Below are 17,249 nucleotides of genomic sequence, written 5' to 3' on the forward strand. Positions count from 1 at the left end.
TCTACAGAACAAGTTCCAGGACAGCAAAGATTATGAAAAGAAACCCTGTGAAAAACTAAACAAGCAAAGACACTATTGTAAAAAAAGAAACAAACAAACAAAAAAAAAAAACAAAAGAAAACGAAAACTAGGTAAAGATGACTTGGGACATTTAATTATTGTCAGCTCAGATACAAACCAAGATTGTATGTAGTAAGTGTGAATTTTCAAAGAGCAAAGTGAAGGGTACAGGAGAAATTAATGGTGGCCTGGGAACAGATTAATGGTAGAACTCTCACTGGGCATTTACAAGATCTGGGGACTGATCCCAGCCTGGGGGAAAGCGTTACCAGAAGAAGCTAAGCCACTGCTGGGCGCCCGCTCTCACCTGTTCCTCTCTGCAGTGTAGAATTTTATAAAAGCATCAAAGAGTAAACCATAAAATGAGGCCGTGAGATATTTTTAAAAATAAGTAAAAAAATCCTTCCGGGGCTGAGAAGTAGTGCTGTTCAGAAGTAGTAGCCTTAGCTTACCTTGCATGAGCAAGGCCCTGGGTTTATTTCCCCAAGTACAGCAAAACAAGAGAACCCACCACTACCACCCTGCCGCGAACCCTATCCCGCGCCCCCCAATCCACAGTTCAGGCTATAAAAGACACCACAGTAGTTTGTAGTTTAAACATATGTCCTTGTGAGTGTCGGTGCCTCTGATACCCCATAAAAATTTGCCTTTGTGAGCGTGGGTGCCTGTGAAGACCAAAGGAGACCAGGATACCCCATAAAAATATGCCCTTGTGAGTGTGGGTACCTGTGGAGACCAAAGGAGACCAGGATACCCCATAAAAATATGCCCTTGTGAGTGTGGGTGCCCGTGGAGACCAGACCGGGCCAGAATACCCCAGAGCTGTAGTTAAGTTACAGGTTCTTGGGCGCCACCTGGTGTATGTTCTGGGAACGGAACTTGGGTTCTCTGGATGAGTGGAAAGTGCTCTCACTGCCAAGTCATTGCTCCAGCCTCTGGAATGTTTTAGTGGAAGCCCACAGGCTTGAAAGTCTAGTGGAGTACAGACATAGGTAGATAAGACTAAACTCAGGTAGTATCTGGTGCCCATCATAATAGGTCATACATATATAACATTTGCTTATTTTGTGGTACAACGCTCAATCACCTCTAGCCCATATACCATCTAGATACACAATCTTGTTTTTAAGAAAAAGTTTTAACATCTCCAAAAAATAAAATATAAATAGACACAACTAGAATGCCTGAAATACTCCTTGAAGCTCTAGGTTCTGATAACAGAGCCTAATACTAAAGTGATCCACACTGAACTTCCGTCTTTTGATGCTGAGCAGATCCCCAGAGCACATGCACAAATATTCCAGCAGAGAGCAGCAACACGTCACTGCGCAGTTTCAAAACAAGCGTTTCAGGTGTGCATTCACGCATCCAGTATAGGGATATAAGTATATGTGTATGCATGTGTGTGTATATATAAGATATAGATTTTGTGTGTGTGTGTGTGTGTGTGTGTGTGTGTGTGTGATTAAAGCAGATGCTCATGCATCCTGGCCTGACAGAATTTTTAAATATTCCAGGAAGTAAACTGCGGTGACACGCCCCTTTAAACCGGCATTGGAATGGCAGAGACTGGCAGATCTCTGTGTTTGAGAACATAATGAGTTGCAAGCCAGCCAGGGCTAAATACCCTGTCACAAAATAAAATTCACCAGAAGAGTTATATGAATAAATGTGTGTGTGAATGTTTTATATAGTAATTCCGGTGTTGCTATCATAACACTTTAGGCAGAGCAGGATTCTTCCCAGAGCTCTGAGTTGGGTACAGTTCTTGGATAGAGCCTGGGACAATAGAAAGAGGGATAAGTTAGGTCACAATAGCTCCATACAATCATTTGCCTGTTGCTTATGAACTTACAGCGTCATGATTTAAGGTCCAAAAGGATTCTTTTAAAAACTGACTTATTTGTGTGTGTATGTGTGTGGGCACTTATGTGTGGAGCTCAAAGGACAACTTGCAAGAATGTGTTCTCTTTTTCCACCATGTGGGTTCCAAGGTTCAAACCCAGGTTGTCAGGCTTGGCAGCAAGCTCCTTTACCCACTGAGTCATCTCATTGACCCAGGATTCTTGTTGATGTTTTGCGGTACTGAGTATGGACCCTAAAGCCTGTGCATGCTAGGGGTCTACCAGGTGCTAGATGCACAGCCCCCTCGTTACTTGTTTTTAAAAACCCGATGAGGACAGCCCTGCAAAGATGGCTAAGTATTCAAACACTCCAGAACGTAAGTATAATGGCCTACATGTCTGTGAGGCCATTCTCAGAATCATCAGCCATCAGGGAAACAGACAGACCTTATGAGGTGTGATTACATGCCTGTCGGAGGAGGGAGACCAGAGACGGGACAATTTGATGCGCTGTTGGGATGTAAAGTGACATAGCCACATGGAAAACAGTTCGGAAAACACTTCTCGCCACATGCATACTTGGTGTCGAGAACGCACCAACTGCACTCTTGAGTATTTTCTCAAGGGAAGGGGGAAGTACAATAAACCTTGCTTATGAGTATTCATAACAGCTTTACTGGTCAGTCACCCAACAGGTAATGAGCAAACATACAACATAGACAGACGGTGGAATGTTACTTATGACCGATACAAGTGACAGCTTCCAAGAATACTGAAAATGTGATGAGGGAGAAAAGGCACAAGAAACTCTAGAGGGAGCCTGAGCAGGTGGGAGTGGGCGAGTGGGTGGGGACACAGGGAAAGCACAGGGATAGTGGGAGAGTTCTGTGTCTTTACTGTAGTTACCGCCGAAGATTCTCAACATTTCTCTGAAGCTCTTGGGCAGTCCCTTAATACATGTTCCTTTGATCATGTGTAAATTATACTTCTATAAATGTTATTTAAAATTAAAAATAAATATTTGCCTGCTGTAGTTTGTGACAAACCAAGTATTGACGAGACACTTGATTTTTAATGGGAGCCCCCAGTCTAACCTGAGCAAACCTCACCTGGCTCTAATATTCCAGCGTCCTCCACATAGCCCCGGGGCATCTCATAGCGGAAACTTTTATTGAGAGACTGTAAATAGGCAGCTGCGACAAGGAACGTAAAGAGACCCAAGTCCTATAAGCCTTCGCCCCTTTTCCCCCAATGGAAACGATTTTCAGAATGCCGTCCCATCTAAATGTTAACAAGGATGTAACCTCCAGTCGTATTCAGATTCCGTGATTCTCGCTACACACGTTTGGGTGTGTGTTATGCTATTGACGGGCCGTAGAGGAACAGTGTTGGACTGATTAGCGGTTGAGCACTTGATGTCTTCCAGAGGACTTACGTGTGGATCCTAGAACCTGCCTCAGGCAACTTACAACAGTTGATAACTGCAGCATAACTGACACTGTCTTTCAGCCTCTGCACACTCAGGTGTATAGACACACATGTACATACACAAAATTTAAAAAAAAAAACGACATAGAATTTTTTTTAAAAAAAGATTACGGTCCCTTTATACTGTTTTTTTTTGTTGTTGTTGTTCTTCTTTTTTTTTTAAAATAGGATTTCACTGTAGTTTTGAAGCCTGTCCTGGGACTAAGTCTTGTAGACCAGGCTGGCCTCGAACTCACAGAGATCCACCTGCCTCTGCCTCCCGAGAGCTGGGATTAAAGGCGTGCACCACCACCACCACCCCGGCCTCATTTTTTTCTTTACATATTTTGTCTTTTGTAGTTTAAACTCTGTTACTGTTGAGACGAAGTCTCTTTGTGTAGCCCAGGCTGGTCACTAACTTGTGGTCCTCCTGCCTCAGCTTCCTAAATACGGCAGTTACAAACCCGTTCTCACCAAGCCCAGCTCAATCTCTATTGATCTGTTGTCCTGTTCCCTGTTTGTGTGTTATGCCATCTTTCCTTATTTCCTTACTATTGAATCTACATGAATAATTTTTTTGTAGTAATTGGGATTGAATTTAGAGTCTTGCCTGTGTGCTTTATCACTGAGTTATTTTGCCAGCCCTCTGTGATTATTGAATCCCACACTTTCCATTCAGTACTTGACGTAGATCTTACTTATTTGCTGACATTTTCTAATTTCTGTTTCAAGAGGATTTGTACGATGGGCATTGTGGTTCACTCCCATAATCCCAGCACTAGGAGACAGAGGCAGGAGGAGCATAAATATGAGGACATCCTGGGCTACATAATGAGACCCTGTTTCTAAAAATCAATATACAATAAAATCTATGTAAAATAAAATGTAGCTCAGAGTACTTGTGTGGCATGTAAAAGGACCTGAAGTAGGTCAGTCCTGATGCCGACTACATAGAAGGCCATTACTGATGTTATACCCTTTACAGACAATGGATGGCTTAGAATCTTGTTTAGTAGATGACAGTGTTTAACTCATCATGGTGTCGGAATCACTTGATTGTCTCTTCGCATTAAACTTGCAATTTTGGAGGATTGGGGTATGATTTTTTAATGTGATTTTTAAAATTTTATTTAATCTTATTTCATGTGCATCAGTGTTTTGTCTGTGTGAGGATATCAGATCCCCAGGAACTGGAGTTGCAGGCAGTTGTGAGCTGCCATGTGGGTGCTGGGGATTGAACCCTGGTCCTCTGGAAGGGTAGTCAGTGTTCTTGATGCTGAGCCATCTCTCCAGCCCATGATTTTTTTTTTATTTAAAGAATTTTAAACAGATTTTGAAACAGGGTCTTGTGTGGTCCAGGCTGAATTTGAACTTGCCACACAGCCAAAGATGTCCTTGAACGTCTCCCACTCCTGCTTCCCACTTCGAAGTGCTAGGACAATAGGCATGGAACAACACAGAGCTCCCCAAGCCTGTCCTTGCTGGTGCTGCCTGAGGAAGCAGAATGGGTTTCCCTGGCTTGACCATCAGATTGGTGGTGGTAAGAGGCTTCTTGGGTGGGCGTTTGTTGTAGGAGCATCCCCTTTGCTTTTGGGTGACAAAAAGTGCTTCCAGACTCACAGGTCCCAGCTCTCTCTGGGAATGGTAGAGGTTTCTCAATCCAGTGGAGAAAACAGATGTTCCCTATGCTGGGCCGTTAGTATGGCAGGGTCCTGCTTGCAAGTGCCATTTGACTTCCCTGGTGTCTCTCGGGGGTGTGGGGGAAGAGCTTAATGTTCTTAGGGCTCCAGTTCATCGTCACTGCAAGTGTGCATGGCTCCGCTAGCGCTGCTGTCTGGGGTCTGCCCAGACTGTTGGCTGCTGCCAGCCAAGGTCAGGCCACGTTGAGTCTGGCCACCTTCTGTTAGGCAGGAGGGCAGTGAGCTACCCTGTTAGCGAGTTGTTTCTAGTCCAGGGATCCCAAACAACTGTCTTCCTAGACTCCTGTTAGAGTCCTATGGTTGCTTCTCATGTTATTCTTGGGCTTTGTGGTTGTTGTGAGTGTAGGAGGGACAGGGAAGAACGGGTCCACACCATCTTATCTGGAACAGAATCTGGTTTATCTCTCTTTTATTTTCACTTGTAGTAATAAACACCTAACAGTTACCATCTAAATCAGCTTTAAGTGCACAATATTGTTCAGCATATTTGCGTTGCTATGTACCTGCTCTTTGGAATGCTATTTCCCCCCTTTCTAATCATTTTTTTGTGCAGTCCAGGTTGACCTTGAACTTACAAAATCCCTCTGCCTCTGTCTCCCTAGTGGTGGAATTACAGGTGTATGCCATCATGCCCCATTGAGCGTTCTCATCTTAGAAAACTAAAATGGCATCCATCCAATTCCCAAATTCCCTCTCAGCACCTGGCAGCCCCTCACTCTCTGGTATGTGCCTGTGACTCTCACCACCTTAACAATGTCCTGTGCTGCAGAAGCTCCTTCCGCTCCTTCAGCCAATAGCCTTTAAGATACCAGTTCACTGGGGCGTGGTCTCTTATACTTTAAAAAGCAGCGGGAATTGGACACGCTCTCTCTTGCTTCTGGCTCCCTTTCCGGTAGCTAGACTCCCTGTTTCCTCTTTGCGACGAGAGGACTGTTGTTTGGGATGGTGCTCTATAAGTTTTTCCCCTCAAATAAATAACCTTTTTATTACTCCTAATTCTTAACTGGTGTGGGATTGTTTGGCTTCAGCCCTGGAAGAGGGATGCCATGGTCTTTCCTGAGCGGCTTACTTCACTTAGCACAGCGTGCTCAGATCAGCTCTATTTTTGCAGCATCTTGGAATTTTCTTTCTTTAAACGCTGAGTAGGAAAAACATGTTGAGTAGTATAGACCACATTTGTTGACCCATTCACTCATGGTAGATACCTGAGTTGTTTTAAATCCCTTGTCCACTGTAAAAAAAACTTCAGTGAACATGATTTTTCCAGATACCTTTTTGAAATCTTGCTTTCAATGCTGGCTACCTACCCAGAAGTGAGCTTACAGGGCCATCTGGTGGTTCTATTTTTAATTTGTTTGAAGAATTTCTGTGTGGACTCCTGGGTGCATGTGTGCTGTTGACATGGGCACAGCCATGTCCAAGACTTTAGCCTCAGACTTATGGGGAAATGGCAAGATCTCCACCCTGGAGTGAGGCTCAGAGGGATGCCAAGACTTTCCCTTGAGCCATGTGTGGACGTTGGTGGTGTGGGCAGAAAATAATGTCCATCATAGCGTTTCCTGTCACACATTTACAGTTGGAAGACTGCGCCCCTCGAGATTACTCCTACTCAGATAGCCAACCCTACCTCCTTGTACTTCATAAATTGATGTTGTTTTATAAATTGATGATGTTTTATCACCATTGGTTAATAAAGAAGCTGCTTTGGCCAATGGCAAGATAGACTATAGCCAGATGGGAGGCCCAAGCAGAGAGAGAGAGAGAGAGAAAGGGGATTAGGAGAGATGCCAATAGCCATTGCCAGAGAAGCAAGATGTAAGGCGACCAGCCACAAGCCTCATGGCAAAATACACAATAATAGAAATGGGTTAATTTAAGAGCTAGTTAATAATAAGCCTGAGCTAATAGACCAAACAGTTTGTATTAATATAAGTTTTTGTGTGATTACTTGGGACTAGGCTGCCGGGAAATAAAAGCACAGCCTCCAGTTACTATAAACTTTGCTTCCTTGTTTATCTGTATGTGTTAACACCACCCCTCTGTTCAACTGTACAATAGATACCCTGAACTTCTGGGGTGCTGTGGTTTCCCCACCAGAGAGCCCAGGCCCCCTGATCCCCGTTTTTCTGTACATATGTCTTCTTTTCATTCGCTTGCCCACCCCACTCAAGTTACTCCTTGCAGTTATGCAAAGATGCAAAAATCTTCTGTATTTTTTCACACTGACTATACCATCTTACATTGGTGAAGTAACTGTACAATTAAGTAGTTCATTTTTATTTTTATATTTATTTTTATGTGTGTGTGTTGTTTGTATGTGTACCACATGTATGTCTGGTGCCAGCCAAGATCACAAGAGGGCATTGGATCCCCGGGAACTGGAATAGAGGATGGTTGTAAACTTCCATATAGGTGATAGGAACCCAGTTGTGGTCCTCCACAAGAGTAGCCAGTGCTCTGAACTGTTTATCCATCTCTCTCGCCCACTTAGATACCTTTTCATCCTGCTTCTGTATATGTAGTTTACTGAGTGCCTTGGATCTGCGGTTTAGAGGTTGAAATTATTCACTACTTCATGTTTTATTTTTTTTCTATTTTTCTCCCCTCCTTACTCCACTGCAGACCATTTCTGCATGCAAGCTTGGGTACCTAAAGCTGCCCCACAACTCAGCTCTTTTCATTAAAAAACAAAAAGCAGAAAAACTGTCTTCTGTGTTTTGCTAGTTTGTTGCCTTTTCTACCAACATTTTCTCCTGCAGTATCTTGTCTTCTAAATTCACCCAGTGCACTTCACACCTCACTCATGGTAGCTTTCATTTGTAGCAATCTTTTTCCTATTATGTTTAACATTAAAATTAGGGAATAGCTCCTTGTTTTCTTAGTTAATGTGTATGTAGTGTGCTTGTGAGAGGGAGAGGAGAGAGAGAGAGAGAGAGAGAGAGAGAGAGAGAGAGAGAGAGAGAGAAACTTTTGAGGTCTGTTTTTCCCCATCATGGGTTCTGAGGACTGAGCTTAGTCTGTGGGGCTCATACTACAGATGATTATCTGGTGCTTTCTTGCTAAGGGTGGCAGCTGTTTTAATGATCTTATCTGCCGGTGAATTTTGTGTGTTGTAGTTTTCTCACGATACCTGGGAGTCTGATTGAATCATTGACAATGTGGGTTTGTTTCTTTATTTTTCGAGACAGGGTCTCTCTTTGTAGACCTGGCTGTCCTGGAACTCACCTTGAACTCACAGAGATCCGCCTGCCTCCCTCTAAAGGCGTGAGGCCACCACTGCATGGTGACATTGTGGATTTTAATGAGAGACTACTTTTTTATTTTATATTCTTAGACTTTCCTTTGGAATACAGTAACTTGGAAACTGTTTGATCTTTAAGATTTGTTAAGCAGAATTGCAGTAGCGTTTAGGGCTAATTATTCCTCCAGGACCAGGAAACCTTCTGAGTAGCTCACACAAGGTGCCTGGGCTATGATAGTTTTCTAGGTTGGCTTATGGAAAAGGACATGATTCCCAGAACTATGAGTTCTTTCCAATCCTTTTCCACAGTTTTTCTCTAACACTGAGTGTGTTCACATCAGTGCACTGATCGGTCACTGTTGTGGGTCTCCGGGGACAGCCCTGGGGTTGTCTCACCACGCAGTGGTGTTCAATTCTACACATGCTTCAAGAGCTCCTCCGTGAAAGGTTTGGTTTGCATATAGTCATGTTCAGAGGTGAGGTCTGGGAAGCTGGCAGGATGAGGAAGGGGTCTGATCTCATGAATGGATTTATAGATTAAGTGTTTTGTTTTGTTTGTTTGTTTTGGTTTTTGAGACAGGGTTTCTCTGTGTAGTCCTGGTTGTCCTGAAACTCGCTCCGTAGACCAGGCTGGCTTCAAACTCACAGAGATCCACCTGCCTCTGCCTCCGGAGTGTTGGGACTAAAGGCGTGCAGCACTATTGCCTGGCCAAATTAAGAAAATTTTAAAAAAGATTTGTTTATGTGTATGCAGGTGTCTGCGTGTGCACAGAGGCCAGCAGAGGGGACTGAATCTCTTGGAGCTGGAGTTAGAAGCATCTGTGGGTGCCTGACTTCCTGTGTGGGGCTGGGATCTGAATCTGAGCCCTCATCATCACACAGGAAACACAGCAGGTGCTCTTAACTGCTGCGCCACCCCCCCAACCTGGACTTTTTTTTATTTTTCTTTTTGATATAGGCTCTTTTTTTTTAACATTTTTTTTTAGAGTAATTTTATTAAATTATAAAAGTTTCCATTTACGCCCCTCTTCCCAACACCCTCCCACTCCCCCCTCCCTCTCCTCCTCCCTCTTTGTCCCTAAGGGCAGTCAGGATTTCCTTCCCTGTGGGAAGTTCAAGTTCCTCCCCCCTCCCTTTTTTTTTTAACATTTTAAAAAGATTTTTTTTCCCATATAGATGCTTTGCTGCATGTATGTCTATGCACCAGCTGTGTGCCTGGTGCCTAGCAAGGCCAGAAAAAAAGCATCAGATTCTATAGAACTAGAGCTATAGACATTTGTTAGCCACCACATGGGCACTGGGAATTGAGTTTGGGTTCTGTAAAGATCAGCTAGTGCTCTTAACCACTGAGCTGCCTCTCCAGTCCCTTGAGACAGGTTCTTACTAGGTAGCCTTGGCTTCTGGGGGACTAGCCATGCAATCCAGGTTGACCTTGGCTCACAGCAGTTTCCCTCCTGCACCCCACTAGTGCTTCACAATCACAGGCTTTTGTGACCCCTGGCTTGGATTCAGAATTTTTTGTTTTGTTTTGTTTTGTTTTGTTTATTTTTGGATATTTTGGCTTTTCAAGACAGGGTTTCAAGACAGGGTTTCTTTGTTTCCTTGGCTGTCCTGTCAGATTGTGTTTTAGTTAAGTTAGAAAACAGAGTAATGGCATGACCAGACCCTCTTGCCTTTCTTCTCAATTTCTTTTGTTTTTATATCACAAATACCTGGATTCAGACCCTGGTGTGCTATCAGAGTTGGGAGCTTTAGAGAGTAGAAGTAGATCACTGGGAGCGTGTGCCTTTGGAGGACATGTTTGCCTCTGGATTCTCCCTGTCTCCCCATCTTCCTGTCTTCCCAGCTCCCTGTCTCCCTGACTCCCCTTACTTTCTGTCTCCCCATCTTCCTGTCTACCCTGACTTCCTGTCACCCCATCGTCTTGTCTCTGCATCTTTCTATCTCCCCATCTTCCTGTCTCCCCGACTTTTCTGTCTCCCCACCTTCCTGCCTTCCATGACTTCCTGTCTCCCCATCTTCCTGCCTTCCGTGATTTCCTGTCACCCCTTAATTCCTGTCTCCCCATCTTTCTGCCTTCCCTGACTTCCTGGCCCCCACAGACTTGCAGCTTCTCTCAGATGTTCACTTCCAGTGTGACAGCCTACAGGTACTCTTTCTTCTCTTGCATCATGGAAACTGTAACTGCTTCCGTCTCCCAGAACTCTCAGTTCCAACTTCCACTTATTTTATCTATTTATTTTGACAGGATTTCACACAGCCAAAGCTGGCCCTACAATCCGTATAAAACTCCTGACGTAGCCAAGGATAGCCTTGAACTTCTGACCCACCTCCCTAGTGTTGGAATTATAAGCAGGTACTGATACATGGTGTTGGGGATCAAACTCATAGCTTTGTGTAGACTAGATAAGCACTTTACCAACTGACCTACAGCACTGAACCCTGTTTTTTTTTTAAATATTTATTTATTTATTATGTATACAATATTCTCTCTGTATGCCTGCAGGCCAGAAGAGGGCACCAGACCCCATTACAGATGGTTGTGAGCCACCATGTGGTTGCTGGAAATTGAACTCAGGACCTTTAGAACAGCAGGCAATGCTCTTAACCTCTGAGCCATCCCTCCAGCCCTGAACCCTGTTTTTTGAGACAGATTTTGTTCTATAGTTGAGGCTTGCAATCCTCCTGCCTCCGTCTATGCTGGGATTACAGGTTAGTAAATTTTTCCTATTTTCCCCACATAGCTCCATTTTTAGGGCTCTGCATTCAGACTAGAGGTCTCTGGGTGGTGAATTCTTTAGCTTTATCTGGTTCAGAAGGTGTTTTGCTTCTGTTCTTGAAAGACACTTTATTTCAGAAATGGTCCCTCCACAAGGACAAGAAGCAAACACAAAATTCATTGTTGAGAATTCTGAAGTTCTTCATAACTTTGAACCCAACATGAAAATGGGATGCGGGTGAAACGACATGAATGACGATCATGTACATACATGTTTATTATGTCATACAAATATATGTCAGACATTAATATCTGGACAAGCCAACCAGAAGCTTCAGTTAAAAAGGTGTCCATAGAGATGACGTCCACAGAGATGACAAAGGTACCTAAGTGTCGTCAGCAAAGAGAAGACACAAGAGGATCTGACATACGGCCTAGCTACCGGCAGTTAGAGTAGCACAGTTAACCCTCCCAACGATCGCTGGCAAGTGCTATCATTCCTAGGTAAAGAATGCCTGAAGAGGAAACACTCAGTCAAGCTGTGGATGTTTAGAGCAGACACAGCCTTTGTTTCGGCACAGCAAAGCTCCAGGCACAAGAAGAATGGCGAAATGGGGGAAAACATTCAGCAACAACCACTACAATGGCACCTGCTCCTAAATGCACACGGGGTTAGAAAACAGGATGTCCTTCCAAGAAAAGAACAAGATAAAAGGATATAAAAAGGACTTTTTTAAAAAATAAAAATAGGGGTTGAGGATGTATCTCAGTGGTAGAGTGCTTGCCTAGCATACACTAGGCCCTGAATTTGATCCCAATGCTAATAAATAAAAACATCTGAGAAGAAAAATATCCAATTAAAAAATGCACATAGGAGGGCTAGGTGTGGTGGTGCACACCTTTGATCTTGTAGTTCAGAGTCAGAGTCAGGAGGTTTATAGGTAAACTTTTGCCTTAGGGCAACATGCCCCATGGACAGAATGTGATTGGCTGAACTCCCCTATCACTCAAGTTCATGGTCAGTCTGTTCTACAAAGCAAGTTCCAGACTAGTTAGAGAAAGACCTTGTCTTGCGTGTGTGTGCATGCATGCGCGCACACACACACACAATTAACCCAATGAACAAAACGGAAAATCCAGACTCTTTTTTATTGAGAAGGTGCCTAAAGTATGTATGCACACATCACAATAAATAAGAGGCTCAGGCCAAGGGTTGTTCTTTGCTGTTTTCTTTAGTGTATACTAAGGAAACAAAGTAATGGCTTTCATTGTGGCAAAAATTTGTGTGTAAGGCAATGTGCTTGATCACATGAAGTCCAGAGGTTGATGTCAGGTTGGGTGTCTTCTTCTATTGCTCTCCATTTTAAGTTTTGAAACAGGACTTCTCATTCAGTCTGTAATTTCCCATACTGGCCAGACTGGCCGGCGAGTGGATTCCTTTCCAACCCCCCACCCCGGGTGCTGAGGAACAGACACATACCGCTGTGGGCTCACCTCCTGAGTGCTAGGATTTCACGTGGTGCTCAGGATCTGAACTCAGGTCTTCATGCTTGTATGGCAAGCCCTTTATCCACTGAGCCAACGCCTCTGTCCCCTCATTGTGACATTTCTTCAACTATATGTGTGTGTGTGTGTGTGTACATGCAAGTGGAGGCCAGAGGACAACCCTGGGTGCCATCCCCAGGAACACTATCCACCTTCCCTGGGACAGTCTCTCATTAACCTGACCCTCACTAATTAGATGGGCTCCAAGGATCCTCCAGTCTCCCGCCTCCCAGTGCTAGAATTACAAGATCATGTCACTAACACCTTACGTTTGTTCTGAGACCAAACTCAAGTCCCCACACTTGGAAGACAGGCACTAAATCAGGTAAGCGTCTCCCCAGCTCCACTGTACTTCATACATGAGTGGAATGTGTGTTGATCACATTCACACTCTGTAACTACAGGCTTCTCACCCCACCTGGCCCTGCAGCTGCTTTTAAAATAACCTTTCACAGGCTTAATATTAATTACATACTGTTTGGCCTGTTAGCTCAGGCCTATGACTGACTTGCACTTACTTTTAAATTAACCCATTTCTATTATTATTATTTGGTTTTTCAAGACACGGTTTCTCTGTAGCTTTGAAGCCTGTCCTGCAACTAGCTCTTGTAGACCAGGCTGGCCTTGAACTCACAGAGATCCTCTTGACTCTGCTTTCCAAGTGCTGGGATTAAAGGCGTGTGCCACCACTACCCAGCATTTCTATTATTTTATATTTTACTACAAGGTTTGTGGCTTGTTACCTCACATCTTGCTTCTCCGGTGGCTGCTGGTATCTCTTGCACTCTGACTTCTTTCTCCCTGTGTTCAGTTTGGCTTTTCCGCCAAACTGGCCATAGGCCAAAGCAGCTTCTTTATTAACCAATGGTAATAAAACATATTCACAGCCTACAGAGGAGCATCCCACATCAACACTCTATTACCCTTTTGTGTCTCCTTCCCCCTTCACATTCTGTATCTCCAATATTCTCCCCATGCTTTCCTGTGTGTGCATGTGCATGTGTGTTTGACAGGGGCTCATGCAGCAACCTTACATGATATAGAGTCACCCAGGAAAAGGGCACCTTAGCTGAACAGCTCTGATCAGATTGGCCTGGAGCCAAGTCTGTGTGAGATTGTCTTCATTGACAGTTGATGTGGGAGAACCCGGTCCACTATGGGTGGCACCATTCCCCTTGGCAGACAGGTCTCAGCTACATAAGCTAGCCGACCGTGAGTCTGTAGTGCGTCAGTACCCAGCATTCCTCCACGGTTTCTGTTTCAGTTCTTGTCTTGACTTCCCTCAGTGACCGACTGTGATCTGGAACTGTAAGTTGAAACCAACCCTTTTCTCCTCCAGTTGCTTTTGGTCATGGTATTTATCACAGCAACAGAAAGGAAACAAGGACACCAGTTCCTCTTGGCTAATTGATAAACTGCTATCTAGGTTGCTGACTGGGAGACCAACCATTCCTGAAGAGGTGCGATGTAATGTTTTTAAAGCTGTCCGCCTTCGGAGGATCTCTGTGAGTTCGAGGCCAGCCTGGTCTACAGGAGCAAGTTGTAGGACAGGCTCCAAAGCTACAGAGAAACCCTGTGTCAAAAAACAACAACAACAAAAAAACCCAAAAACCTGTCTGCCTTCACAGACTCGAGGGATACAGTCACCTTTTCTCACTGTGCACTGGATCAAAAGATTCCTACAGATAGCCTTGGGACCCTCTTCCGATTCTGCATGGCCATTCTCTAAAACCAGGTCTTCCTGGTGGTGCTCAGGCTTTGGGGGAAATTAAGTTAAAAGTAGATGCGGAGAGGATGTAAAGTCGAACAAGCTGCTCACCAAGATGGGCTGCAGCTTCCTGTCACCACGCAGTGTCTACTGAAACAAGAGTGTCGTTTTGAGAAGTTCGCATTCTTAGCTGCTAGAGACTTCTGGGAATGGAAACCGAAGCAGTCGACAGCAATGACCACAACCCAGAAACTGAAACCACATTCTAAGTTTGCACCAAACTGCCAGCTCTGGCTGTTTTCATTGTGCCTGACTATACGGATTATATTTAGTTGTGTGAAATGTACCATCTTCAGAGCAGACTGAAACTCATGTAAGCCTTCTGTTATTTGTACTGACTCTTCCAAATGTCAGCACAAGCAACCAACACTCTAGTAAAGATACAGACAGCCTCCAGGAGCAACAAGCCAATTCCACTGTAGGAATGCAAAACAGACACATCCTAAGTGGCTCCGAAGGACCCCGACAGGGCAAAGGGAAGATAAAAATAACAAAGGGACTTTTCTTTCTCCCTTTTGGGTTGTCTAACTATGCAGCTGACTGACCTGGTACTATCTAGCCCAGTGTGGCCTTCAATTGTCATAATTCTCTTGCTTCGACTTCTAGAGTGCTGGAATTACAGGCAGAGTCGTTTTTATTTTCCATTGAGAAAAAAAAATTGAATTTACCATTTATGTGAATACTATACCAAATCTAGGAATTAACAGTATGCTAGAGAACATGATAGAAACATATAAAGGCAAAACTAACCATTAGTCTTATTGAACTGTTGGAACCAGTCACTAGGAGCTTAAACCTGTTGAGTATTTTCATGAAAAACTACTTTCTGAGAAATAAAAGAACTATTTCAGTGAACAAGTAGACTGAACTCCCAGCACAAACTTAAAGGGAGGAAGAACATGAAAAAGAAAATCAGGACCGCGAGGGGTGCGTTCACCCACTGATACAAGGGGACTGATCTAATGAGAGTTCACCAAGGCCAGTTGGACTGGGACTGAACGAGCACGTGATCCAACCAGATTCTCTGAATGTGGCCGGATTCTCTGAATGTGGCTGGCCCGGAGTCTTTCTGAAAAGCCATTGACAATGACACTGGGACTTGTTTCCTCTGCATATACTGGATTTTTGGGATCCAGTCTGTTTGGATGCTCACCTTCCTGGACCTGGAGGGAGTGGGGAGGAACTTGAACTTCCCACTGGGCAGGAAACCCTGACTGCTCTTAGGGATGGAGAGGGAGGAGGAGGGGGAGTGGGGGGAGTGGGAGGGTGGTGGGAGGAGGGGCGGAAATGGAAACTTTTATAATTTAATAAACTTTGAATTTAAATAAAAAAATGTGAAAAAAAATGAAACTTTCCTCTACCCTTTCTTCTCCTTGTTGTTTCAAGACACGGTCTCACCATGTAGTCCCAGCTGGGCTGCAACTTACTTTAGAGATTAGGGAGGGCTTGAACTTTTGGTATTCCTCCTGCCTCTGCTTCCCAAATGCTGGGATTGCAGGCGTGCACCACTACGCCTGTCAGCTTAAAGTTCACCAACAGTCTCTTGTATCAGCAGTGAGACTTAACACTTCTGTGACAATTGCAACTGGTCACTTGGTTTTGTAAAGGGCACAGATGAAATCCGTTACTAAAGATGAATAAACGGGGGCTGGCAAGATGCCAAGCCTGATGACCTGCGTTCCATCCTCAGAACCCACATAGTGAATGGAGAGGACTAAGTGCTTCAGGTTGTCCTCAGACCTCCGCTCAGGTGTGGTAGCACCTATGCTAGCTCGTGCACACACACACACGCACACACACGCACACACACACACACGCACACACACGCACGCACACATGCACGCACGCGTGCACACACATAAATGACTAAGTGAACGAAAGCAGAATGCTTGAAGAAACAGACTTTAGAAATGTGTGTTCCGTAACAGCTTTAGTCAATTCATCACACCATTTATTTAAGCTCCTGTTCTATGGTAAGTTTGTACTTGGAAAACCGCAAGCAAAACTTCAGAAAGAAACCCTCGCCCTTTAAGAGAACAACCTTGATTGATGGTGGTTGAGCACACACGGTACACAGGGGAAGCAAGCACTTTTAATGCAATTTATTTGAAATGCTTCCAGAAAAGTTTAAGGCCATTATACAAAAAGTCTCCATTTCACCAAAACATTCATCCATGCTCTTTCCGCAGGCTGACCCTGACAGAGACCTTTTCTCCACTCCCTGGCCAGAGTGGCCAGCGGCTCTCCAGAGAACAGCTCCGGTTTCCTCCCTCATCCAATCCTGTCTCAGCCTTCTCTCCATCTGTCTGCAGCAGGTTCACTTGCTAGATCAGCTACTTAAGAAACAAAGTGGTTTTAAATAAACTTGTAATAAAAAAAAATTCACCATGGTAAAAATCTATAAATACAGAGATATGCTTTACAGGGTAGAACTGATCATAACATTTGTTTTGAAATATAATAATGTAACACACCTTGTTTTTCTTCTGGGAACTCTCATCACAGTTTCTTTCAGTGCACGTGGCACGTGGACATAAAGGGATCATTTTGTATGTTGCTTTCTTTTCTGTAAACCTGATAGATGCAGAAATTAACAGGAAGAAACGTTTTTGGCAATAATTTAGAATTCCTACCACTCCTAGTGCTGGTGGGGTCCTCTAAGTATTTACACTTGCAAAAAGCTGGTCAGTGTGTTTTGTGAACTTCTTTTCAAGGTCTTTTTATCCATCCTTGCTCTGTAAATCAAGGCTGGAACACAGAACTTTCCAGTTTGGCTAGCTAACTGGTCCTAGTTAATCAGAGCTAATGAAATTGGCCTCAGGAGGGATTAACCACCATTCTGATTATAGCTCAAGAACTAGAGACGCAAACTCAGGGCCCAAAAGCAGAGCAGGAAATCCCGAGA

The sequence above is a fragment of the Myodes glareolus genome, chromosome 5 (genome assembly GCF_982192425.1).
Source record: "Myodes glareolus chromosome 5, mMyoGla1.1, whole genome shotgun sequence".
Lineage (NCBI taxonomy): Eukaryota > Metazoa > Chordata > Mammalia > Rodentia > Cricetidae > Myodes > Myodes glareolus.